Below are 27,940 nucleotides of genomic sequence, written 5' to 3' on the forward strand. Positions count from 1 at the left end.
GAGCCAGTGAGGTCATCTGGGACTCATCCTCAGAGCTCTGGCTGCTCTTCCTCTAGCACTGCATAGGACACTTTTCACTCCAGCTCCTTCCTTCCCTCCCCTCCCCTCCCCTCCCCCCTCCCTCCCTCCCTTCTTTCGTTCCTTCCTTCCTTCCTTCCTTCCTTCCTCCTCCCTCCCTCCCTCCCTCCCTCCCTCCCTCTTTCCCTCCCCTCCCCTCCCCTCCCCTCCTCCCTCCCTCCCTCCCTCCCTCCCTCCCTCCCTCCCTCCCTCCCTCTCTTCCTTCCTTCCTTCCTTCCTTCCTAAATGCGCCACATCTAGGTAGCTCAGGTGATTATTGTGTTAAGCTAAAAGCATAATACATATGTCTCTCCTCTCTCTCTCTCTCTCTCTCTCTCTCTATATATATATATATATACACACACACACACATACAGTGTCACAACAATTAGCTTAATTATAATGTTCAATATCGTCTACATTTAAATTGTTAACATTGGTGTGTGTGTGTGTGCGCGTGCGCACGCGTATGCGCGCAAGCAGGTATGCGGGTTCCCACAGACGCCAGAGTGGGTGCCTGTGGAGAGGGAGGAAGGTGCCCACAGAAGCCAGAGGGAGCTGGAGTTGCTGGTAGCTGTGGGTTCTTCCTGTGGCGGAGCAGGAAGCACCCTCACAGCCGAGCCCTCCGTCCCTTTAGTCTGCAGAGTTCCCACATTTTGAGGGGGGTAAAATCCTATGCTACTCATACAGCATAATTTAATTAAATCAGATTATTTTGTATGAGGGGGCCCAACAAATAAGAATAATGTATATATCTAAGAAAGGGCACGAATATATTACAAATTAGCATCTCCAGCCCCACCCCCACCCCCACATCGGCACCACATACATTTTTGTAAACGGCTGCTGATATCCTTATGCAATGGCTGACTCACGAACATACTTTGAAAACACCCATGCAGCTAACCCCCAAAATGGGATCAGCACCTCACACAAACGGTTCCTTAGAAAGGGCACCTCTAAAGTAGGTCACAATTAAATAAAAGCCAATTCGAGTTTTAAAGTACAAGTGTATGCTTCAGGCATTCAATTACGCTGCACAGCCAAGGTCTTGATAATTTCACACAGGAAGCTCAGGCTGGACACTCCATGGGTCGCTGGTCTACTTTTCTAACTTGACTATGATGCACCACAAATTCCTTTTTTATAGATCTTTCAAAATCCAGCACAAAAAGAGTCGGAGATGAGTTAGACTCTCCCTAAAAATAGATCTGTTTAGTAGGTTGGTGGGACACCTTCTGGTGGGTAAGAGCACCTGGCAACTGTCATTCGCCACAGTGTATCAAGTAGGTCACATATGAGTGTGTTCCTAAAAGCATCTTTTTGGAGAAAAAAAAAAAAGACTGTCATTGCCAAAATTCTAGAAGAAAGCTACAACTCATGTATGATGTAAGGCAGTAAAAATGTGAATTATAGAAACCGAAAGATAAAATTAACATGTGGGAGTACTATGATATCGCATTGACAGAATGCAATAGCATCACTCTATTACAAGGACAAGGCCACTAGGTAAAAATCAAATTCCCTTCATTCTAGAAATAACCAAGCAACTTATATGATGGGCTGAAATTCATACTCATAAGCAAAATAAAAGATACTACACAAGCAGTGGGAAGCTAAACAGAAACATACACAAGTGGCATAAAGCCATGTGTTTTTACAGAAGGGTATAAAAGAAAAAATGATGTAAGGTTTTCATCAAATGATATGACAAATGTTAAACATGAGAGTTTCTCCTCCCAAATTTTAAAAATATTATGTAGCTATAGAAAATATTATGTAGTTAGTAGAGCACAGGAAGTTTCCTTCATGATCTAACAAAATGACTCTAAAGTTCTTGAAAACTAATCTTCAAGAAAGCTTATGAAGATATGGAGAGAAAAGATGAGCAAGTAGGTTGGTCTACCTTAGAAAATATCAAACAGTTTTATCACCAATAAGAACAGAAACCTATTCTGTTCTATTCTTTAAAAACAACCTGGCATGCTGAGCATGATGGGAGGCCTCTGACTCAAGCTCTTGGGAGGTGAGGGCAGGAGGACCTGGAGTTCAAGGCCAGCCTCAGATACCAGCCTGGAAACTACATGCGACCTTGTCTCAAAAAACAAAACTAAGTCTGGAATTCAGTGCTCAATTAACAGGGCATTTCAAATCAATGCAAAAAGAAAGATTTCTGACTCATGTTGGTTGACTGCCCACTTATTTTGAAAAAGATCAAGTCAGAACCCACAAGTCTAAACATTTTACCTTCTTTAATCTCTTATTTTTTTATAAACATTTTCCACAATGAAAAAAAGTTGGTCTCTGATCTCTCACAAAAAATAATTTTTGTTTGTTTGTTTGGTTGGTTGGTTATTTTTTCTTTTTCATGACAGGGTTTCTCTGTGTATCCCTGGCTGTTCTGGAACTCACTCTGTGGACCAGGCAGATCTTGAACTCACAGAGATCTGCCTCTTGATTTCCCGCTTGAGTGCTCGGAGTAAAGGTGTGTGCCACAACCACCTGGCCTAAAGGACTCTTTGGTTTTTTTTTTCCCCCCTCAGGTTTTTGTTGTTGTTGTTTTGTTTTGGTTTTGACAAAATAAAAATTTAAAGTAAATAACATTTTCCCATAATTTTCTACTTAGAGCATGAAAAATTCAACCACAAAAAGGACCCAGCAAAATTTAAGGTAGTATTTACAAAGCAGCAGAATGGGAAAAGACCTATCTGGTCATGGTAAAGGCCAAATTCATAGGAAAAATATACCTGACAGGTCTATAAATCTCTAGGAAAAAAAACAAAGAACAATAAGAGGTGAACAAGGAGAAGGAAGTGTCTGTGACATATAACAGAAAGGGCATTGATAACTACAGTCAACATAGACTCTTGTGAGCAAACCACCCTCTAGAATATAGGCAAATGAGATAAAACAATTTGGAAAAAAAATCACACAAATGGCCAAAAATATGCATATGTGCCCAAACCAAAGAATGTACAATTAAGACATATTACAATAAATATCTTAGGAATCAATTATTTAAAAAAAAATCAGCATACCAAAGATTTTCTAAAAGTGATCACATGCAACTTCCAGAACGCCCCCATCTCGGGTCTAACTCTATGTCAGTGTCTTCCCAGGGATAAACAGAGAAGTGCACAAATACCATAATGTTTTATAACCCTGCTGGTCTAGTAATTGCCCTTCCAGGAATCTGTCCTAAGGAAATGACCATGAATATTAAAAGCCTATTTCTGATGTTTGATGATTGAAATTATAAATTTCAAACAGTAGATTTAGAGCAGATTTTCCTGGGGAAGACTTATGAATAGATGAAATGAGTCTGCAGATTCTATGAGTCATTGCTATTAGCCAATAAGCTCATTATGCTAATTACCAAGAAATAACCATTAAAATGCTTTTGATTCCTCCTTAAAAGCAGGAAACATTCATATTATCTTAAGTGCTTTACAAGCAGATTTTTTTAAAAACAGCATGTCCTCTGTGCTCCTATTCTAAGGCAACTTTGGAAATAAACAAAAACAGAAATACTGAATGACACTTTCCAAAATTTTATCTTCTATATAGCTTATGTTTTATGTTTTCCACAATGAAAAAATATGTATTACTTCCATGACAAGTGAGCTGACTTAGAGCGGACTTTCCTTAGTGGAGACTTCCCAAGAGATGAAAGGGCTCCCACATCTCTAGTCAGGGAGTCCAGGTACTGAAGTTAGTTTTTACTTATTCATTTTTACCCTTTCCCTCCCACACTTTCTTCTTTCCCTGGGTGATTTCTCCATCCTAAAATATCTCTTTCCTTCCCCCGTTTTCACTAAAAAACAAAGCCAAAGGGAAAATTAAACCCCTAACCTGTTTGGTTTGGACACAATGCACCTCTCGTTTTTAAGTCCCATGGCTGATCATCCTGCTTTTTAAACCCTCTTTGATCTTTCTAGCTTGAACAAGTCACACACGCTTGGTCATACAGAACTTAAAATATAACAGAACTCGGTCTGCATTCCAGATATGACCGGTCCCATCTGTCCACAGCACTGTCCCTTTGCTCCCTGTCTTATATCCCACCACAAAACAAGATGAAGGAAAAAGAAGATGTATAAAAGACCCTGCAATAACCTCACCTTTACAGTGAACACAACCTCTAACCAGGGAACTGGGCGGTGGGAGCAGAGGACTCGAAAGCAGATCTACTCTGAGCTTGGGGGCTTTGAATGGGGAAAGAGCTATTTTCCCATGCACAGGTAAGGCTCGAGAAACCCCAGAGGACTGACTAATACTCCTAGTGGCTATCAGCAGTCAAGGGCAGACAGGAGATACACATTATAGCTGCTAAAGGCACAGTGTCTCTGTAGTACCAGACTGCTTGCATTGAACAAAGAGAAAGAAGAGGGAGGATTTTTTTTTTAAAGTCAAACTATATGAACGGCCAAGAGGGTCTATTTGTATACAAGTTCAGTTAAAAAGCAGTGTCCTGGCCTTGCCCTAACTGAGTAACCAAACATCTCTAGGATCTGGTCACATGACAAACTCTAAGAGCTTCAGTGTAATACAGTTCAAGTCTATTGCCAATAATATTTACATTATAAAGTTACAGACAACTTAGGAAGCAATATATACTCAATTAACATTTACCAGGCACCCATCAAAGCGAAGGCTTTCCCGATAACCTGAATCTATACAATTGACATCTATCTATGGAATCAATACAACTACATAACATCCCAAGTGAGTCTATGGCACAGAATGTTACACACACTAAAGACACTTAACTCCATGTAAAATATAAAAGATAGCTCTAGCTGTCAACTTGACACAGCTCAAAGTTAATCTTAAGAAGTCTCAGCTGGGAGTTGGCCTGTTGGCACGTCTGTGTAGCATTTGCTTGATTGCTAATTAATGGACCTTCTGTGGGCTGTACCATCCCTGGGCAAGGGGTCCTGGTCTATGTAGGAAAGCTAGCTGAACAGAAACTATGGAGCAAACCAGTAAACAACACTCGTTCCTGGTTTCTGCTCCAGGTTTCTGTCTAGAGTTCCTTCGTTAATATACCTCTGGAGGTCTAAGCCAGATAACCCCTCTCCTCCCCAAGTTGCTTTTGGGCATGATGCTTATCATAGCAATAGAAAACAAGCCAAAACAGACATTACAATCTGAACAAATTTTCAGTATTATACAGGGAAGCAGGAATATAGATTTGGGTGCCGATCCTGAAAAAAAAATACAGATCATGTAACATAAAAAAAATTTTTTAATGGCAATTTGATCTTCCCGAGAGCCTGCGCATGCCAAGTGAGGACACCACTGGGCTATGCTCCCAGCCCCAGAAGCAAACATTTCAAAGGGGAAATTTTAGATTGTTGACATTGCTGGGAAGTCACCCTTTCCCATCCGCAGCCCTCTCCCATAGAGCAGCAGGATACTTCAGATGTGAGAATCAACCCTGATTCTAGCCATTTCCCAGTGAAGCCTTGACTCACTAAAAAATACCCCAGTTCATCCAGGAAATATAACAGGGTGGCTCACTGTAGCCCAGAGTCAAGTGTCTGTATAAGTCTTTGTCCACAAAGAGGAGTGCCAAATAGCACCTGAGAAGGTTGGGCCACAGAATCGTCCACAAGAACTGACTACAAATAGTTTATAAGTTGGACTTTCATGAGCCCAATTATCCAGTGCCTCTGTTCTCTCATTTCAGCCCACTTTTGTATAAACATACCCAGCATACGGAAGAGCACCGCAGGCCCAAGCTCACGGGAGGCCAGCCCTAGCTGGCTGTGTGGAGCCCCATTGTTAGACAGGGTATATTTGAAAAGTGACTGCTTATTAAAACTGATAATTACAGGTATACTTCACACACACAGATTATAATTGCAGCGCCTAATTATAAGGTACCTTAGAAATAAGATTCTACGTTAATCACAAAATTCTTATTACCAACATTTTCTTGTGTATAACATGCCCTTGATACAAGTCCACCCGCTTCTAATACTTTAATCCTTGCAATAATGGTTATAAGGCTCCCGAGGCTCAGGCGAGTAAGCCTACTGACTTCCCCAAAGTCATCTAATTTTCAAGTGGAGATCAAGAATCCCAGAGACCTGGACCAGGCCTCTTACCTGCTAGGCACACACTTTCCCTGAGTCTGCTTGCCTGCCGGGACTGATCCCCAAACCATTGCTAGAGAGAATTCCCACGGCAGCTGGAAAAACCGAAGCCACAGGGGCTGCCTTTGAAAGGCATTCCCAGGAAAGACGTTCAGAAGGACGAGCAGGAGTATGCTCTTCAAAGGAGTGTGCTTTGAAAAGCACAGTCACCCAAGCAGCAGTCATAAACTGTGCATCACTGAGCACTGGGCTCCACCACACCGAAGTTATTTTCGATTATCCTTGCGAAGATCTTCAATGGTTTTTTACTCTCAATTCCTAGACCTTTTACAGAGTTACTGAGCACATTATCATTATTGCAGGCCAGAATTAAGACTCTTAGAAACATCTGCATTCACAGTCATGTCCCCAGGGCACAGAGGCACAATGGCCTAGTCCCCAGTTGGACCAAATTCCTCTTCCTTGTAAAAATAGATGGCAGTATCTATTCACAACACTCTAACCTTCACTGAAAGCTGCTAAACGCTGCTAAATATTTCACGTATTTGAATGGGGCCACTGACACAATTCCTTAGTGAATTCAACAGCTCCAGTCACCGTGGAGAAAGCTGTAATTATGGAGTAACAGACGTGTCATTGACACGTGGAAAGGTTTGCTTGTTACAGTTTATCCAAGGGTATTAGTTAAAGAGTTCAAGGAGTTTGCCTGACTGACAGGTGCTCCATCAAGCCAAGTTTCCACAGCCCATAGGACCAGTGATGGGATGCTCTGAGACAGGAGGAGAAACCAAGGAAGGGGGCTACATGTGTCCACCTTTTTGTAACTTTTTTATCCCATTTATTTATTTGGGTGAGAAACGTGTGCCAGTGTGTGCACGTGGGAGGTCAGAGGACAACTTGAAGGAGTCAGTTCTTTCCTTTTGCCATGTGGGTCCTGAGTCTCGATCTCAGGCCATCAAGCTTGACAACAAGCATCTTTATCACTGGGCCATACTGCCTGCCCCACCCCACATTTGATCTTTGTAATAGAAACGACTTTTTGGGGAAAAGGCTTCAAATGCCTGTTGACTCTAGAGCAGGTGCTACAGAGAATGCTGGGTAATAAACTAGTATGGCAGTCGTGGGTTAGTAACCTTCATGTATGTCTTACCAGGAACAGTTCTGGGGCCTTACCATATACTGTATCATTTGAATATCCTCACTGTGATGAGGCTGTCTGGCCCTCCCCCAACCACATGGTCACTTAAAGAAGCAGTGAGGGCCAAACCCTCTAGTGATTCTCAAAAAGGAATGATTTTTATTTTATTTTATTTGTGATACTGGCAAGGCATGGAGACATTTTTGATCATCACAACTAGGGAGAGGTACTATGGTATCTAGCAGGTAGGAATGAGTGCTGCTAATGTCCCACACGCAGGGGCCAGCTCCCCAGGCAAGAATTACCAAATGTTACCAGTGCCATGGTTGAGAAAGCCTGCTGTATCGGCGACACTGTTAAAGGTAGACAGATAGTCCACTAGTACTGGCTGAAAGCCAGATGCTAATAAGTTCTCTCCCTGAGGCTCGGAAGGAGAAGCTGGTGCCTTCCAGCTTCTCACTGCTGCAAGCCTCAGCGATCCCTGGCTTCTGCTCAGCCTTGGCCTGCATCTTGACATCACCACCTTCTCTGCCTGTCTCTAGAGTTTCTCTGCGATGACCTGAGGGACACTTGGAAAATCCAGAATGATCTTTGCCTCTGAAAGGGCCATAGTAGATTGTCCTTTCCAATAAGCCAACAGATGCTAGGTGGTTATAGATCCCAGGAATTAGGATGTGGGTCTCGTCAAGGGAACACGAGTAGGTATTATTATTCTCATTTGTGCTTGAGGCAACTCTAAGCCACTCCCAGAAGCTGGAGAAAGAGCCAGGCCTCAACCCAGGGACTATTGCAGGGCATCAATGGGTCCACATGTGCTCCAAACACTCCCTGGAAGACTCACGTGTTGACAGGCTCCCAGGATGCAAGAGCCTCAAGAATAATTTTGTTAATCCTCTTTACGTTCTTTATGGGACATATTTTGTTTCCCGGGAAGTGTGTATTATACAAAGAATGACCTGTAATCCTTGCGTGGAGCTGCCTACCTCCTTCCTGTGTTTTAAATATGCAACAAATTACAGCCTTAGCTGCACATGTTCCTTTAGTGCTTGTACTTTATGATCAACTTAAACTCTCGCTCTTGCTGTGAGAGGAGGTTATTGCCCACGGAGGGACTGATATACTGGGTCTACGTGTGGGTGGGTGCCGGAGTTTTCATCACACACCCCCCCCCTTAAATGTTTTGATGCTAAAAATACTGGTTATTCAGCCGAACAGGAAATAAAGTACTGATCCATATTACAAAGGGCGTGAAGCCTGGAAACACGCTGAGGGAAAGAAGTCAGACACAGAAGAATCCAGTAGATGACTCCCAATGGAAGACACAGCCACAAAACAGAAAGGCAGCTAAACACCTTCCTACGGCTCAAGGGGTCAGAACTGAGGTATCCTGGGCTATGTTCTGGAGTGTCTTCGAGCCAGAGGGAAGTCAGCTTGCCTCCAGTTTTCACCCTAAAACAGTAGACTTTTATGCTCTGTGAATAGCACCTGGATAAAAATAAATAAATGGATTGCAGCTTAGACCGTCCATTTCTTTGCCATGTGACATTTCAAACGTATTTTCTTTCAAACAGTAAAGGGATTCCTACTTAAGACATCGCAACTTCTTATTTTATATAGCTGGGCCGGAAGTTTTCATCTACTCTTTAGATTTTTTGGTAGGTCTCAGAGATGCTTACACCACACAGCTTTGCAGTGCTCTGTTATTTTTTTATTGTTTTGTAACTGAAGTACTTGCTGTTTTTTTTTTTTAAAGAAAGTTATAATTTATACAAAAGCAACAGTAAGGATCATATTTTTGCCTCACTCTCGCCTCAAATTAGTTTCCTAACTTGCATTTTCTTACAGCGGGGCCCTGTTAGATAATAGAATGTAAGAACTCTGAAGCAAATTTCAAATGCAAGGCATCATGTGTATAAATAAAGATGCTTGTTGCCAAGATAACACACAGGACGCTGCTGCAGAGGTATATCAGCCGCAAGCTAGCCTGAGGCATTGGTGGTCCATTACTTCACAGTCAATAGGCAAGTGACAAAGTGCCATGCCTGAAGAGCTGTCCTGGAGGGTTAATATTCAGATAGGACCCAGCACAAGAACCAGAGCAGCGAGATAAGCTGCCTGCCTCCTCCTGAGGGAGTCCATCCAGGCTGTGGCCTTGAGGAATGTGGGCTGTCCCAGTGGCCTTAGGAGGAATAAGACTCACTAAAAGAAGACCCGTGACCTGTCACTCATGCCTGGGAAGAGCAGGATCCGTCACAGGTACATCTTTGAGTTGAGGGCATCTAGAGAGGATTCTAGAACCTTTGGGCTCTACAAGGCTCTTCAGGGACACTCTAGCTGCTGTGTCTAGAGAGCTCTTGCCCCCAGTTTCTGTGGTGTTGTTACTTTCTCCCTTCAACCTCATTGCCACATTCCACCTTAGTCTCTAATAAGTTCTAGTATAGGTTCCATTACCATGCCTCGGCCATATTGTCCTGAGGGGACAGTAGTCCAGGTTCCCAGCCAGAACCTGCCTTCACCATGCAGAATAAGGGAACTCAATTCAGCCCAGGAAGCAGCCTATGTTCTTGTGGCAGACCCTTATCATTGTCGGGTCTCTCCTCCAGATCTCTTCCTGCCTGCTTCCAGCCCACACACTTGGGGAATTCATGGGCCCTCAGTGTCTAGGTTCTCATGGAAGGTGGTGGTCTTGAATTCCAAATGGCTCTTGCCTTACTCCTCAATCCTTCGAACCTCCTCAGCAGACTTCCATATCTCCCAGGGAAAGAAAACACTTCCCAACCTAAACACTAAGATCACTATCGTGTCTGGGTTCATCTTGCAATGTGGCCCATCCTCAGTCAGTCACACCAGGCAGATCTGGGAACAGCTAAAACAGCTAAAGTTACTGACTTCTCGTCCACGTCACTGGTTCTCACTCCTACACCCTCCTCCTACTCCAGGGAGAGAAATGTAGTTCAAGGGATTGTTGCGGAAAGAGCCTACACCCCGAGCTTAGGCCTGAACATCCAGGATAAGGCTTTGGCTGTCTTCATCTTCCACGCTTGTGAGCCTTCCTCTCCTCAGTTACCACCGGAACATGACAGATTCCTGACACTGCATTCTGGGACTTCCTGAGAAGCCCAAAGTCTGTGTCTATACTCAGCAGGAAACCAGGAAGTATGCATTGCAGGCCAGATGGATACGTCCAACATTTATCCCCAATTTCTATTAGTTCCTGTAAAGCAAATCTTCCAGTCCACAGGGTTACAAAGAATGACACAGACTCAACCTTCAATAGATTGGCACTTTGGCGAAGCAATGGCACAAAGAGTGATGATTTTCACCCTTTAACAAGTCAGCCCACATTGGGATATGGCTTGCCTGGTCCTACATGAAGCATTTTTCCTCACATGGCCATACTACTTCTAAGGGAACTAATCTGACATTGAGGTAATATAAAAAGGCCTTTTGGCACTTGAGCTACTCAAATAAGACAAAGCATCTGCAAGCTCGGGGCCTGTTTCCAACTGTGGAATCTCTAGGCCTAGCAGAGAAACTGAGGCAAGACAGGGTCCTGAAGGATCTCTCGGATGAGGAGCAAATGTGCATTCCAGCTCAGGTCTCAAGTGACATTTAGGTGACTACTGTAATATAATATATTAAAAGGACAAATGTGTCCTCTCTTCACACCCCAAGCTCTTAAATATACTCGCAGTATATTTAAGCCTTGCAACTGTACGGTGTGATTTTAGGAGGTTTTCCTTGTCTTTGCATCAGCCACTGGGACCACGCCTACTGGCCCCTCACCACGGCTGAGACCCGAAACACTGGTGCATGGTGGCATTTGATTGGCTCAGAGGGAACCCATATTCTGGATATCTAGAAGGAAACAATTCTACTTTACAATGATCTTTTTAAAAGATGGCCTTTCGCCCGCAGGGAAGGACTTGGCAAGAGAAAGCAGCTAAGAGGAAAGCTCGCTAGAATGGGGCTGGGAGGCACCGGGCACCAGAGAAGAAAGGCTTGGGAACTGGGAGCTGGGAGCTGGGAGCTGGGTGGGCTTTATCTCGCCTCTGCCGGCCTCAAGTCCCTCATCTGCAGAGAGGAGATAATGACGGATGCTTCAAAGAACTACTGTGAGCAGAAGACAAGTGCCTTCACGAAGGCTCTCAAGGCAGAGGGTAAGTAAAACATGGTAAAGTCCAAACAGCCCGTCTTTGATCACTGCTATCTGTACGCATACCTTATACGCACCTATCTGCGTACTCAGTGACTATAGGTACAGCTAGGCCCAGACATCTCAATGGAGTCGGGAGACAAAAACTCAGTTGTTTGGGACACAGAACGCATTGTCCCTGCTCCCCCACCCCCCAATGTTTCAAATCATAGAATTCTGGAATTATCTAGTTAGTGAACTGTCTCACTAAATTACCCTCCACCGTGATATCAGAGAGTTGGCTCGGGAAGGCACAGAGTGCTCAGGGATCCTCCCTACGGATCACACTCTCTAGAATGGAATATGTAACTGTTTGTACTCAGCGCTGTGCTCAGGAGCCAAGGGTGTCATGTCTCCCAAATGGAAGGCCTGGAAGGAACCGAAGCAATGACGGGGGACCTGGTTCTGCATGAAACTCCTAAAGCAGTGTTCAGATGACAGAGAATATGCGCTGCTAAGTAAAACAAGTCATTTTCTGTGGCTGGCAGAGAGGTTCCACAGCGCATGCGCAGTGCTTGCCAAGCGTGCGCAAGGCTCCGTCAGGTGGTTCAACAGTGTATGCACAGTGCTTCCCTAGCGTTGCAAAAATAAACCAAAAGAGAGGCTGAAGCAGGCGAAGTGTGAGTTCAAGACCAGCCTGGGCTACATAGAGTTCCTGGCCTATTTGGACTATAGAGTGAGACTTTAAAAGAAAACAAACAAACAAACAAACAAACAACAAAAATGAAACAAGGCGAGACATCACGTAAGCAGAAGCTGATGAGATGGCTCGGTGGGTAAAGATGCTTGCCACCAAGCCTGATGACCTCAATGTAATCTCTGAAGCCCACACAGTTGTAGGACACTATAGCTTTTAAAAACCACAACATTAAGAAATTTCATATTGATTCATATATGATTCATAAATTTAAATTTATGTTTTTATTTATCCATACACATACCTGCTTATGAAAAGACTGTAAAACAAACTGTAAAACATGAGCAATCATTTTATCTGTGCTATGGAGTGATAGAACTTAACTCCTTAAGTGCCATTCAGAAATGCTACACAGTAGCAGGGTGTGTGCCTTTCAGCCCAGCACTGAGGAGTCAGAGGGAAGTGGATCTCTGAGTTTGAGACAAGCTTGAGCTATGAAGAAATTTCTCTGTAGATTCCAACTAGGGCTACACAGAGAATCCCTGTCTCAAAAAAAAAATCAAATTAAAAAATATAACAGAAATACTAGAGATTTTGAAACCAATATTTACTCTGATCTCCGACTTCCACTAACCCCTCCCACTTTATAAGCAAAACATCCCCAGGCCCATCAAGTCCTATCCGAGCCTGAAATCTTACAGCTCAGGGATAAGTAGTCACAGGACAGTTTAAGCTGAGCTCATGTGACATTTACAGTCTGAGCTGCTCCCACCTAATGAGCGTCATGAGGAAATGCTCCTTAAAGAAGGAGGCCTTGTTGTCACACCTACACTTCTCACTAAATAAATATTTGCCCTGAGTCATATCACAGTTTATGGCATGTGAACAGCTTGGTTGCAGAGGGAGCCCCGATGATCTCATCAGAGCTGCTGACCGGGAACCCCAGTTCCAAGCTTTCTCTTTTCCTGCACGGTACCCCGCAACCTGTTTCCAGAGATCTTCCTGATAAGCATATATCATTATATGCTGTGCACATCTGTGACTGCAGAGAGGCAGTGGGTCACCTCTGACCTTAGCTGCACCCACTATAGCCACTTAACTCTCCGGCCCATTATGTCACACTGCACGGAGGCATTTAACACTTAACCAACCCCCAACATCTAATATATCAGCCAGAGCAAAACCTCCCCCAAACCAGGTACATGTTGAAGGTTTTAAAGGTCTTAGCTACTTCTTTAGCCACAGGAACAACACACCACCTAAAACCAAAACCCAAAACAAAAACAAGAGCCCATCCAATCACGTTTGCTTCTTCAGAGAGAAAATTCAGATATCTGATGTGTATGTATATGACAGGTCTCTTTGGCCGCACGGACGTGGCTTCCTGTCTTTGCGTCACACGTGTCTTTGTTGGTAGAGGTTGGGTAACTAACTGTTCTAGGCATGACCAGCAAGGACAGAGAGGCAAAGGACCATCTACAGGTGGTGACAAGAGAGAAATGCTTGTTTCAGAGAAGCAGAAGGGTCCACAGCTATAATAGGGGGTTTACTTCTGTATTGTTTAGTTTTACATCAACTTGACACAGCTGGAGTTATCACCGAGAAAGGAGCTTCAGTTGGGGAAATGCCTCCATGAGATCCAACTGTAAGGCATTTTCTCAATTAGTGATCAAGGGGGAAAGGCCCCTTGTGGGTGGGACCATCTCTGGGCTGGTACTCTTGGTTCTATAAGAGAGCAGGCTGAGCAAGCCAGGGGAAGCAAGCCAGTAAAGAACATCCCTCCATGGCCTCTGCATCAGCTCCTGCTTTCTGACCTGCTTGAGTTCCAGTCCTGACTTCCTGGGTGATGAACAACAGTATGGAAGTGTAAGCCAAATAAACCCTTTCCTCCCCAACTTGCTTCTTGGTCATGATGTTTGTGCAGGAATAGAAACCCTGACTAAGACAACTTCCTATCCAAGGTCCTAATGAGAAGCCTACGTAGGACTCCATACCTGTGCTGGGAGAGAGCACACAGGATGATGTGTCACTCTCTGTGAGTGAGATACAACGAACTCACACCAAGGAGGTGGCAGTGGCTCCACAGCTCACAAGAACTCAGGGCCAAGCCTAGAGTGTGCATGGGCACAGTAGAAGGGGGCCTGGGATGAGCCTTTGGAAGGACATCAGTGCTAGCATTGGGAGGAATTCATGGAAGAAGCCATATAAGAAATGTAGATGAGGGAGGATTGGAAATATTTCCCCAGTTATCCCTTCACCGACAGAATGTGTCAGAAAGCTGAAGTGCATGTTTGAGTATATAAATAAGTCATAAACATTTTATGATTTTTTTTATTAATCATTCCATTCGTTTATATCTCAAATAATATCCCCTTCCCGGTTCCCCCTCCACAAACCTCCCATCCCACATCCACCCTCTCTTCCCTGCCCTTTGCCTCTCTGAGGGCGACCCCCCCCACCCCTCACCCCACCCCCACCCCCACCCCCACCCACACCCCCACCCCACTGCTCCAGCGTTCCTCTAGGATATGAAGTGTTAAAGTAGTCTTTCAAGTTGATCCTGACAATCAAAACCAAGGTAGCCCCACTAAATGAAAAACCACATCAATGAACCTCTCAGTCCGAAACACCCCACCGTGAGATCTGTTTGTCTTCTTAGATTTTTTTTTCATTTTACATTTATGATTGTTTTACCTGAATATATGAGTGTGCGCTAGGTTTGTGTCGGATGGACAAGGAGGTCAGAAAAGGGCATCAGATCCTCTGGAACTGGAGTTACGGATAGTTTTGAACCATCAATGATGTGGGAGCTGGCAAACTAACTCTGCAATAGAAGCAAGTGTTCTCGACCACTGAGTCCCACTCCCGTCCCAGTCACTGTGAGATCCTGACATAATAAACAAGACAAACAAATAAAACCCCAACCAAATGAAAAACTCCTTCCAAAAACAAAGCCTAGATTGTGGGAAGATGTATAAGCATTATGCTATGTGTGAAAAAAAAAACACACTCAATTATGTTTAGTGAGCAATCCCAGAAGAAAATTAGACGAGGCAAGAGTAACCTGAAGTTCAAGGACTGTTGTTGACTCCTGTCGAGAGGGTTGAATGAGAATACAAAGTGGGAAGATTCACAAAGACTGTGAACTCTGCTTACAGGAAAAGCATATGCTCACCCCGCTTGTGCCCTAGCGCAGCACGGTTCCTTGAACCTGATGACCTGTTTATCTTATCAGCCTGTCCTCTCCCAGTGCATGGTACACTCTGACTTAGGGGGGAAGAAACATTCTTTAATGATGCTCTCAACAATAATTTGAGACACTGTGAGAATCCTAGTGTGCCCATTGTTAAGGACACTTTCGGGCAACTCTTTGAGAAGCCTGTGCCTGTCGTGGGTGTCATAGGACCTCTCCTTCCATCCTTAATACCACCCTTACTTACAACTACACTAAACACTTTTCTCAACTTACTGCAGTACCTGCTTGGAACAAAGGAAAGAAAACAAGAGAAATTCAAATCAAGGGCTTTCTACTGGATGGGGTGATGAAGAAGAACCAAGAATGGAGGGCTGGGGGTAGACACGATGGCACGGTGCAGGTAGAGGAGTGAGACACTGCAGGCCTGTCCCACCTGGGGCAGCAGAGACTCATCCAGAAATCCCAAAGGGACAAATCTACACTCTGAACAAGACTTCCTCAGATCACAGAGACTGAATTTTTTAATCCCTCATCTTAGATGCTTAATGACCCTTAGAGGGAAGTGTCCAAAATAAGATGAAAAATAAAGATAGTTTGTCTATAAGATCCCAAAGGAACCCTTTATAAGAATCTATTTAGCTTAGAAATTTGCCCAAAGTGACTGAAGACCACAAGAATGAACTCAGGCAGCTGTACAAGAGGCAAGCATGGTGCATTTTTGCCATACATATGCTACTGCATCTAGAAAATCAAAAAAACAAAGGAACATCAACTGCAATTCCTATTTAAATACAGCCCAACTTAAAAATATTCTCATGATTCCCCATAAATTGATTTGGTTTGGAGCTATTTTTATAGTTGATAGCTAGCAACTTCATATTTCATATTACACATTTATTCTACAAGTTTAGCTAGCTCATTAAAATCTTATGGTGTGTGTGGGTGGTGGTGGTGGTGGTGTGTGTGTGTGTGCATGTTGTAAGGGGTATGTAGGATGTGTGAGTGTCTGTGTGTGTCTGGTATGTGTATATGTGTGTATGTATGTGTGGTATGTGGGGGCCCTTGTATGCATGGTGTGTATGTGTGTGTGTATGTGTATAATGGTGATGTGTGGTATGGGATTTAGGGTATGTGGGTATGTGTGGTATGTGTGTATGGTATGTGTGTGTGTAATATAGGGTTTGGGATGTGGTGTGGTGTGTATGTGTGTGTGTATGTGTGTGATGGTGATATGTGATGTGGGGTTTAGGGTATGTGGGTATATGTGGTATGTGTGTATGTGTGTGTGGTGTAGGGTTTGGGATATGGTGTGGTGGTGTGTGTGTTTGGTGTAGGGTATGGCTTGTGGGGTGTGTGGGTGTATGTGGTATGTGTATATGTGTGTGGTCTAGGGTTTGGGGTGGTGGTGGTAGTAGTAGTGTGTGTGTGTGTGTGTGTGTGTGTGTGTGTGTGTGTGTCTTAGATTCTTATCTGAGTCCTAAGGATGTTTTTTAAGTTAGGGACACAGAAAGGCCTGCCCCTGGAATGTCTTTGCAGGCCAACCAGCACTCAGTCACGTCTTGTCCTGTGGATTCATCTAATTATTTTGTTACCTATCAGCACACCCCCCCACCTCAGTGTGCTTATGAAAACCTGTGGGAAATTTGTGCCAAATGTTTCTATTTCTATGACATTCTCTTTTAATTGAGAAACACCTGTCAAAATAGGACATTATGAATTTGTCACACAAATTAGCAAATTCCTGCCGGTATCAAAGGCTACAGCAATCTATTCTATGGGACTTAGAAATCATGGAAATTCAGAATTTTTGCAAGGAAGGATCTCAGCCACAACTAGTTTTAACAACTGCTTTCTCCCCACCCCCTCTCCCCCTCTCCCTCTGTGTATGTAGGGTGTACGCATGCATGTCATAGTGTGGGAGTGGAAATTACAAGACATCTTATGGGAGCTGGTTCTCCTCGTCCACCATGTAGGTCAGTCCTGGGGCTCCAATTTGGGCTGCCATCTTGGCAGCAAGTTCCTTTACCCACTGAGACATCACTCTGGCCCAGGTTGGATTTTTCAGGACTAGACAGAACATCTGTGTACTCCAGGTCTTCTGGAAGCTCCCTTGCTCTCGAGATCTATTCTGTGTTCAATTATCTGCTAACTGATGCTTTTAGCACCCTGCAATCTGATCGTGTGTGTGTGTGTGTGTGTGTGTTCCAGAAATAGGCACTTGCTCAGATGACTGGAATGATCTTTTCCTTTCCATTGAATCCCTTTTAATAATGCCTTTTCCATTTCAAAGACCATTTCTTGGATGAGATGTAAAGGCAAAGTTTTTAATTTTGTATAGATCATTTATTAATGCTAGCCTTACCTATTTAAGCCATGTTCTACTCTGTCTCTGAGGTTCTGGTCCCAGATACAACTAACAAGCAAAACAAAGCAATTGTCCTAAAAAATGTAAGTGATACCATACAATCACAAATTTGTACACACACACACACACACACACACACAGCAAAACATGCAAGCAAATCAACAAGGAAACTGAATCCACATAGTGAAGTGTTTTGCAAGATCCTATGGAAGCACACCTTTGAGTGTGAAAAGAGGCTGGCTCGGAAGGTCATAGTCACATATGCACTGATAATACAGCCATATATTTAAAGAGCAAATAGATAAGATGCGCATAGCATAGCCTTTGCCCTAGGAACCCTACACCTGCACATTTATCTTAATGGATACATTCAGAATAAGACAGTCAAAGTACACAAATACTGGCGGTATATAGGACTATCAGGCCAGCCCCAGATGCAGGCCCCAGGAGCAGAACAATAAAGTCCAAAACAGGACCTAAGTTGGCTGAACAATGGTCTCTCAAAGATAGGCAAATCGGAATCCCAGCTTGCATCTGGGAATGTTTCAGTCTAAGATAAGTAAGATCTGATTAAATTAAAGCTCTGGCCTGTGCAGGAAGGGCCACTGCCATCGCAGGGTCTGTAGAAAGGGGAGCAAGGAAAGCAAGATAGAGGAAAAGGCACAGGCCATGGCAGCAGAGGTGGCAAAGGACAGCGGAGAGACAAAACAGACAGGAAGTAGCTGTGAGCTACAGAATGATGGCAGCCTTGAGAAACTAGAAGAGTCAGGAAAATATGCTCCTGGCAGGGGTGGGCCCCAGTAAGAGCATTTTCTAGCCAGGACCTCAAATTTAGGACTTCTGACCTCTAGAGCTAGAGGGTAATGAACTCGTGTTATTATCGACACTAAATTCATATTGTTTACAGCAATGAGAAGAGACACACAAACTATTATTATACTGCTACTTAACAGTACAGAGTCAAGGACAGTATTAAGATATACGAGAGGCAAGTAGTGTGCAGACAATTCACATATGAAACATAAAATAGGATAAAATTAAAACGCATTAGCACATACTAATAGATAAAAAGATCTCTGAAGTAGTGTCCCCAATTCTGTTCTTCCGTCCCCGCTATCCACAGTGGCCTGAGCAGTCCTTTCAAGTGTGAAACCAATGACCTTGTTTCTCTGCTCAGAAGTCTTGATGCCTCTTTTGTACCTGAAACAAAGACCAAGTCCCGACAGCTTCATGGGCACCGTATCCAAAATGACTCTTAGTTCTGGGGACAATCACTCACACATTCTATGAGCAGTGTCCCCTGCCCAGGCACGAGTGTTTGCCCTCACTCAGTCTATATCTCTACCATGGTGAGCCCACTCTATCTAGCCTTACTTGCTATGGATGATGAGTGCAGACACTTTGCCAGCCTGTGCCAGCTCACTTCCTTGCTTCCACCTGGTCTCTGCTATAGGTCCCCTTATCAATGGAGATTTCTTACACTACCTCTGTAAACAAAAATTCCACTGCCCGGCTCCAGAATGCTCCATGTCCCTTATCTTTACTTTACAGCTCATATTATTCACCCGACATACTTAAAAAAACTACCTATTTGAGACCCATCTTCTTGAGTTAGATATACACGCCTCGAGGACACAGAATTCAGCAGGCCTGTTCACTGAAGTGCTCTTAGTGCTTAAATGAGTTCGCACAGGGGTGACAGGGGTGTTAAATGGAAACCTGTTCGGTGAATGAACCAGGATTAGAACTGACTTCGGAGACATCAAAGCAGCTTCCATTTCAATATAGCTGGGGTGTGGATGAGCCATAAAACTCCACATTGATGCGCCTTGTTAGGCTTTTCACGGACCAGGAGTCAGTCAGTCAGTCAGTAACTTGGGATGGTGATAATTTTGGAAGTCTCAACTCTGACTATAGCGTTTCTCCATTTTCTGTGCATGACTTTTTAAAATCTCAATTAATCACCAGCGCCCCCCCCCCAAGTCTCATCATACTTATGCAATCAAGAGTCTCAGACATTCTCATTTCTCCTTGGTCCCAGATCCTTGAAACACTCTAAGGTCTGCTTCATTCCTTCTGATGCTTTTCAGACCCACCCTGGCAACACATCTCATCACCATCTGGGTTGTTTTTTTTTTTTTTTTTGTCATTCTTATACACTCCAAAGGGTCAGAGATGAGACAGGAGCACGCAGTGTCCTGGGAGATACAAACAGATGAGCCCCTTGAAACCAAGGGATGCTAAGGGATACAGGAAGGTCAGAAAGAGGAAGAAAAGGATCGGAGGCAGGGGTGAGTTGAGCTACAAAATAAAGTGATCTTTGACTGCGATTCAAAGCAGAAAAAAAACAAAGCAAAATGTGCGTAAGTAAGTTACCAAGTTACTAATGATCCAAGTAACTGAATGAAACAAAGAGCAGACACATCTTCCCTGCAGAAGAATTCCACATCATTTTGAGGCGACATCTACCCCAATGAAAAGGTGTATCACTTGCCAGTCTTGTTCTGTAGGCTGGACATAGTGACATCCTGCTAGCTATTCCAGAATAAAAACAGAAGGAAGTGAAAAGAAACCTTTAGCATTAGCACACCTGGCGAGCGGCCAGCTAGTCTAGAGCAGTATCAGAGGTGATAACCCTCGTGACTGAACTAGTGTCCTAATGTGATGTCGTGAGGATGGCGTTTGACCTTCCCAGGATGCACTATTCTAGTCTAATGATAAAAACAATGGACAAATCTCCATCGAAGGGCTTTATATAAAACCACTTGACAGTAATTCTCAAAATTGTCAAGGCCAGGAAAAGCAGGGAAAATCCAAGAGACAACCAAGAGGAGCCTAAGGGGTCATGTGATAGGATCTCAGAAGAAAGGGACATGGGGAGAAATGTAAAACCTGAGTCAATTGTAGACTGAAGTTAAAAATTGTTATCTGCTCTGGACTTAAGACAAACGTACCACACCAATGAAGGACAAAGAAAGAAACCTGGAGGTAAGATACCAAGAATTCTCTCTACTGCTATGTATGACAGAACTCTTCTATGTTGTGGATCTGTAGCATCCCAAAAGACCCGTGTTAGGGCTTGGTCACCAATCTATGGCACTATCGAGAAGTAATGCCAAGTGGATGGAAATTACATCACTGGGGTTGAACCTTATCTCATTGGCTTCTGTTGTTGTTGTTTTGTTTTGTTTTGTTTTGTTTTGTTTTTCGAGACAGGGTTTCTTTGTGTAGTCCTGGCTGTCCTGGAACTCACTCTGTAGACCAGACTGGCCTGGAACTCAGAAATTTACCTGCCTCTGCCTCCCAAGTGCTGGAATTAAAGGTGTGCGCCACCACGTCTGGCATTTCATTGGCTTCTTGGATGCTATAAAGGAAACACCTTTCTCCAGCACACCCTGCTACCATGATGAGACGTCTCCCCACAGGCTGAAAGCAGCAGCCACCTGACTGAGGGCTGACACTTCTAAAACTGCGAGTGAAATGATTCTTAAAGCTGATTTTCCTCAATTGTTTTGTCATAACAACAGAAGCTAACACATCCTCTAAATCTAAAAGTGCTCTAAAATAAAGTTTGCTTTTTTAAAAAAATAGGCTGGTGAGATGGCTCAGCGGGTAAGAGCACTGACTGCTCTTCCAAAGGTCCTGAGTTCAAATCCCAGCAACCACGTGGTGGCTCACAACCATCTGTAATGAGATCTGACGCCCTCTTCTGGTGCATCTGAAGACAGCTATAGTGTACTTACCTATAATAATAAATAAATCTTAAAATATAAATAAATAAAATCCCAAGAACTCATGACCTCCAGCTTCAAAGGCTCCCCAGGTTTCAACTCAGAAGGTAATTTTGCCTTAGCAGTCAACGTAAGATCTAGTAAAACAAGCTTTTCTGTTATATTCAAAGGGACCCAAAAGAGGCCACACATGGGGGTGGGGGGTGAGTGGCCCTATTATTCACGCCGCAGAGGCAGAGACAGTCACTTCCTATTGGCTTTTCCAGTTTTTCAGTTTGTAGCAATGAGGTACCAGCCTTCGCCACCATCTGTCTGGTTGGCAGAAGATTCCCACAACCATCTAGCAGATGGGCTGCCCACTCCTTTAACCTCACCAAATGCTCTGCAGAGCGGCCTTCCCGTCACACTCTGGTGTTACAGACAGGCGTGTCTTCCTTCTATATCAGTCCTGTTTTTCTTCTGTAAACCTGGTTATTCCCATGAGCCTCAGGACTACTTGAAGCCACAGGAACAAGTATCTGTTACTACTGTCAGGCAATGGAGAGTGTCAACACGGAGGAGGGAGGCGATGTGGGGAGGTGGGGTGGAGGATGAGCATCTAAGCACGCAGTCCATCTCTGAAGGCTCCCAGGGTTCGATTCCAGCCGAGCACTTAACTAAACAGACAGCTACCTTTGATCCTTTGTTCTTGTCCTTCCTTCCCACCTAAGTCTTCCTTGGTCTACAGTTCCTTCTACGTTTACCAGTTCTGTGTGGCTCTCACAAACAAGAGGCCTTTACCATGCATGACCTTGCCCTCCCTGTGACCCCAGCTGAGACTCATCTTTCTTTGCACCCCCCTGGGGGGGGGGACTGTTATAGCTCAGAGGCAGATCTCCCCAATCACACTGTGAGCTCCTTAGTAGAAGCGACCTCATCGGCTTCCCATGTGCACTTTGGGCTTTGATCAGTCGGAGCAGTCCAATAACCACTAGCAAATATTTGAAAGTTTATTGCACAGAAATGAAGCGAAGAAAGAACAGAACCATCTCGTTTTGCAGCTGAAGGCCTGAAGGAACTGACTGAGGCAGATGAAAGACTTTCCTGAGGTCATAGGGGAGCTGCAGAGCCAGAATGGGAAGCCAAATTTCAAGCTCGTTATCAACACTATGCCCCTCACAGCCTCCTAACAAATACTGGTGCCCGAGCTGGGGTTTCTATTGCTGTGATGAAACACCATGATCAAAAGCAAGTTGGGGAGGAAAGAGTTTATTTGCCTTACACTTCCATCACTGAAGGAAGCCAGGACAGCAACTGAAACAGGGCAGGAACCTGGAGGCCATGGAGCGGTGCTGTTTGTGGCTTGATTTCTCTGGCTTGCTCAGCTTGCTTTCTTACAGAACCCAGGACAACCAGTCCAGGGATGGCCCCATCCACAATGGGCTGGGCCCTCCCCATCAATCACTAATTAAGAAAATGCCCTATAGGCTTGCCTGCAGCCATATCTTATAAAGGCATTTTCTCCATTGAGGTTCCCTCCTTTCAGGTGACTCTAGCTTGTGTCAAGTTGACATAAGACTAGCCAACACTAGTCAAAATTACCCCTGACAATTCTGCCTTTTGAGTACAATAGGAAAATGAGAGAAAACGTTGTTATTAATTAAATTTATTTTTGATAAATAAATTTTATTCTTTGACAATCTTATATGTATATGTAATAGACCCTGATCACTCTTTCTGTCCGCCCTCTATATTATCCCCTTTATCCTTGCCCATCCAAGTCTTAGATTAATAACTTTTGGGTGGTGCTGGGGTGCACTTAGTTAAACCAGGACCATCTGGGGGATGGATGGGAACTGTGCATTGGAGCCTAGGGAGGTTACTAGTAGATACACAACAGAAGGCAATGATTCTCCCCAACCCCAACCGCTGAGTCTATTGTTACAAATGGTTCCACAGTGAGGAGTAGGGCCCTCAGCTTCTTTCCTCCATCCATGCTTATTGGGAGCCATTCTTGTGTAGGCCTCGGGCAAGCGTCCACAGTTGCTTTAAGTTAACTGAGAAAACTTTTATTCAATTGTGCCTCCCCAAACCTAATGGACCTAAAGCACATGTATATGGATTTAACAGGGCACAAGGAAGGTGACACTTTAAAATATTCTTCAGGGAGCATTGGGCTTGACTATCATTCTTCGCAGTAATCACAAAGCAAAACAGTGCACACAAAATGCACATGGAAATGTAAAATACCCAAAGTGAGAGAATATAGAAAAAGCAGTACAAAGAGGAACATCAGAGCAGTAGGTACCTACCTCAAATACATACATACATACGTACATACATACATACGTACATACATACATACAAGAATGGAACGAAGGAAGGAAGGAAGGGAGGGAGGGAGGGAGAGAGAGAGAGAGAGAGAGAGAGAGAGAGAGAGAGAAAGAAAGGGAGAGAGAGAGAGAGAGGGAGAGAGAGAGAGAGAGAGAGAGAGAAAGGAAGAAAGAAAGAAAGAAAGAAAGAAAGAAAGAAAGAAAGAAAGAAAGAAAGAAAGAAGCCAGGCAGTGGTGGCGCACGCCTTTAATCCCAGCACTTGGGAGGCGGAGGCAGGCGGATTTCTGAGTTCGAGGCCAGCCTGGTCTACAAAGTGAGTTCCAGGACAGCCAGGGCTATACAGAGAAACCCTGTCTTGAAAAAACCAAAAAAAAAAAAAAAAAAAAAGAAAGAAAGAAAGAAAGAAAGAAAGAAAGGTGGTTGCTGGGCGTGGTGGCACACATCTTTAATCCCAGCACTTGGGAGGCAGAGGCAGGCGAATTTCTGAGTTTGAGGCCAGCCTGGTGTACAGAGTGAGTTCCAGGATAGCCAGAGCTACATAGAGAAACCCTGTCTCAAAGAATAAAAGAAAGAAAGAAAGAAAGAAAGAAAGAAAGAAAGAAAGAAAAAGAGAGAGAGAGAGAGAGGAAGGAAGGAAGGAAGAAAGAAAGAAAGAAAGAAAGAAAGAAAGAAAGAAAGAAAGAGAAAGGAAAGGAAAGGAAAAGAAAAGAAAAGAAAAGAAAAGAAAAGAAAAGAAAAGAAAAGAAAAGAAAAGCAAGCAAGCAAGCTAGAAAGACTGACTTGGGCATAAACTTCAGTGGCAGTGCTTACCTAGAATGCGCCAGGGCCTCGGTTCAATCCTCAGCACTACACTAAATAAATATTGCTAATATACAAGTATGTATACAGATTTCAAATCAGCAACCTGGCAAAGCATTTCAAGGAACTAGTACAGCAAAGGCAAGAACCAGCAAAGATCAGAGCAGAGATAAACTGAGAGGAGAAAAACAATTCAAAAGACTGATAAAAAACAGAGCTGTTTCGAAAAGCTACATCAGCTGACAAAAGTTTAGATGCATTGATCATGGGTGGGCACTGGAGAGAACCCAGACAGAGGCAAGAAAAGAAATAGAGACAAACGAAATATGCAAGGCTGTGAAGCTTGAAGTGCAGTGGAGGTGAGCTCTCGGGCTTTTGGAGTTGTTAGGGACAAGGCAGATGCTGGAGGAATACCCTGCATGAGCATCGTGGCCCTGCCTGTGGTGTCTCTGCAAGCCAGGCCAGAGACTACCCTGCAGCAGGAGCATGTGACACATAAGCACCCCAACAATGTGCGGCAAGGTCCCTTCAGCAATCGGCTTCTCACTTCCCACAGGCAACTCTGTGGTCTGCTTCTTAAGGTTTCTAAAAATAAGTTGCCACCAATTCCATTACACAACTACACAGGCATTTGCAATTACATTGTGGCGGCCCTTGCCTAAATGAAATAAACTTCTCTTTTTATTGTGGAAGAAAGGGGACTAAATTTCCTTGCAGGTGCAAAGTACCAACGCTCACTTTTCTGTGTCACCATCAGGAGACTCAGGACAGTGAGCTATACCAGACATGCTCACTCACTATGCCAGTCATTGGAATTCCGATCTACTCGGCCTCACCTAAGGGACAGAGAGACCTTTCTGTTCTCTGCTCTTGCCAGCGCTCTCATGCCAGATGCTACTTAAGAGAGCTTGGCCCAGAGCATACCCTGGTCTTCCTATAGTTTTGGCCATGGTAGTTCTTTGTTTTTGTTTTCACGGCTCACTGGCCTCTGGTTTAGCTGCCAGACTTGAACACAGCAGCTCTTCCTCTGGTCTCCTTTTTATAAGCTGTAGGTGACCACATCCTGTATCTTGAGAGAGGTGGGTGAGAACTTTAAAACGAGTCATGGCTAATCCTCCGATACTAGGAGAGCATTAACTAGAAATGGTAAGAGAGCGAACCCCGTTCTGAATGTCAAACATGACAAGGATTACATGAGCCTTCCAGGATGTATCAGACTCACTACAAGCTGAGCCTGGAGTACGCTGGAAATGCATTTAATGTATCTAACCTACCAAAATATCACAGGAAACGCACTAAGACTATCTACATTACCCTACAGTTGGGCAGAGTCATCTCACACAGTCTACTACAATAAAGTGTGGAGTGGCTCGCTCATTGAACACAATGAATACGTACTGATAGGGAGCCAAGTTATCCTCTGAAATGGTTCCATATCATTTTGAATGACACTATTAAACAAAGGAATCCGCACAATTCAGTTAACAAGACCTTGGATTGAAGAGAATTCCATTTGTCAACCTCATTGAAAATTAAATGAGCCCCTTCTTTACTCGATGAGTTTAAAATCCAACGGAGAAAGGTGAGACACACTTACAAATACCTGAAAACACATTCTGCAAGGCGCTAAGTCCCACAAGACAAGTGGAAATAAAATGCTCATTTCTCCCTTTTCACTGCTTACTCTAGCATCCTGGGAAGGATTCCTGGAGTGGTTACTGCCTTGGGGCTAGCACACTGGGGCTCAGGAAGGGTGCTGGTGGCAGAGGGCCACAATCCATGGCAAATGGACACCAGGAAGAGGCTATCAATTATCTCTATGCCTCCTATACCCTGGCCCGCCCATATCATTAAAGGACTGCAGCTTGCATGTTATAATGTATTTCCTGGAACTCGGAGAAAGGGAGATGAATTTCAAAAGCAAAGGGCACAAGTCCAGCACTTTATCACTTTTAAACATGTGACTCAGTAACTTATGTGGTGTGGTTTTGTGTAAAAGCTAGTTTTCCCATCTGAATAGAAAACCCATCACATCCACAAAGGCTTAACCTTGAATCTTAAGTCAGGCTTTTACCCTAAATGTAGCCACCTCATCTTTAATTGCACAACCAGGTGTATTTTTTTTTTTAGCCCTCTTATCTGTTGTGAATTTCTTGAGGACAAGGACCACATATTTGTTTTTGCAATTGCTGCCTCGCCCAAGCCCTGCCCTCTAAACGCCATCCCCTTGCCCTAGGCATCTTACACAAGGAAAGTACCCAGAGGTGTTTCCCACTATGTGTATTTATTTATTTTTAAGGTTTATTTTCTGTGTGTGTGTGTGTGTGTGTGTGTGTGTGTGTGTGTGTGTGTGTGAGAGAGAGAGAGAGAGAGAGAGAGAGAGCCCACAGAGGTCAGAGGTGTCAGATGTCCTGGAGCTGGAGATACAGTGATTGTATGCCACCAATGTGGGTGCTAGGACTAGAACTTGGGTCTTCTGGAAGAGTGGTATACATTCTTCACCACTGAGCCATCTCTCTAGCCTCTGTCCTCCATGTTTCTTTAACCCTTTTGTGATCACTCATGTGGGTAGCACTGCCTCACTTTGGATGCTGTTCTCTGCTGAGAAGACAGAGGGACAGAGTCACCTTAGATATGCCCAGTGCACCACCGCAATGTCAACTCTACTTCCTTCCTATTTCCCCACAAAACAAACAGCTATCTAGACATCAGTGATGTCAGCTCATATCGGTGCCACATATAAACTGAAGCTAAGCTGAGATGTGACACCTCTTTAGACACAAAGAATTCTACAACAGCCCCTAAGGCTCTGAAGCAGCCTTCAACCTAGGCATATGACCCTTGAAACCAAATTATTACATCTTTTGAAAGGGATCGTAGGCATGTGCTAAAGGTGATTTTCCTTAGCAACAGTGACTATGGAGGTCATATCTGTTTACTTGTTAATGATTGAAGGACCAGCAAGGTGGAGAGGATTTCAGAGGAGATTTCAAGGAAGCCAGTATCCATTGTGGCCCCATCTAAGGAAGCTCCCTTCGTCTAAAGGGGGAACTACATAAGACTGCCATACTCAATGTTTAAATCCAAAACAATTGTGAAATCCCTTCATCCTTTCTTGTTTCCATCCTGCTTGCAGTGCATTTGAGCCTTGCACTAAAATAAAGCTACTCACCCATTTTAAGGGCCTAATGGATTCTAAGGAGTTTATCATCCCATTCTAATATGACCTGATGGTAAGAGCTCAAAGGTTTTATTTCTCAACACAGTATGGGTTCTACTACACGGTGGGTTCTACTACACGGTGGGTTCTACTACACGGTTCCTATGGGCTTTACTAGAATCCCTGCTTTTCTGGAATTCAGTTGTACGCAAAATCAAAGGACAAGATCTGCTAAGAATTCAAGCTTTC

General features: G+C 43.9%; 1 protein-coding gene across 2 annotated transcripts in view; it reads right to left on the reverse strand.

Annotated features, from left to right (window-relative positions):
* Pip5k1b (phosphatidylinositol-4-phosphate 5-kinase, type 1 beta) overlaps positions 1–27,940 on the reverse strand; it is a 261,079-nt gene that overhangs the window by 207,113 nt on the left and 26,026 nt on the right. Inside the window, exon 1 of one of the 2 annotated variants that reach the window (XM_006526763.4) lies at positions 6,171–6,349. The exons of the other annotated variant lie outside the window; for it this stretch is intronic. The gene's annotated coding sequence lies outside the window, so the exon portion shown is untranslated. Of the gene's footprint in view, positions 1–6,170; positions 6,350–27,940 lie in introns of those variants that run through there. 2 annotated transcript variants of the gene reach the window in all.

Source organism: Mus musculus, chromosome 19 (assembly GCF_000001635.26).
Source record: "Mus musculus strain C57BL/6J chromosome 19, GRCm38.p6 C57BL/6J".
Lineage (NCBI taxonomy): Eukaryota > Metazoa > Chordata > Mammalia > Rodentia > Muridae > Mus > Mus musculus.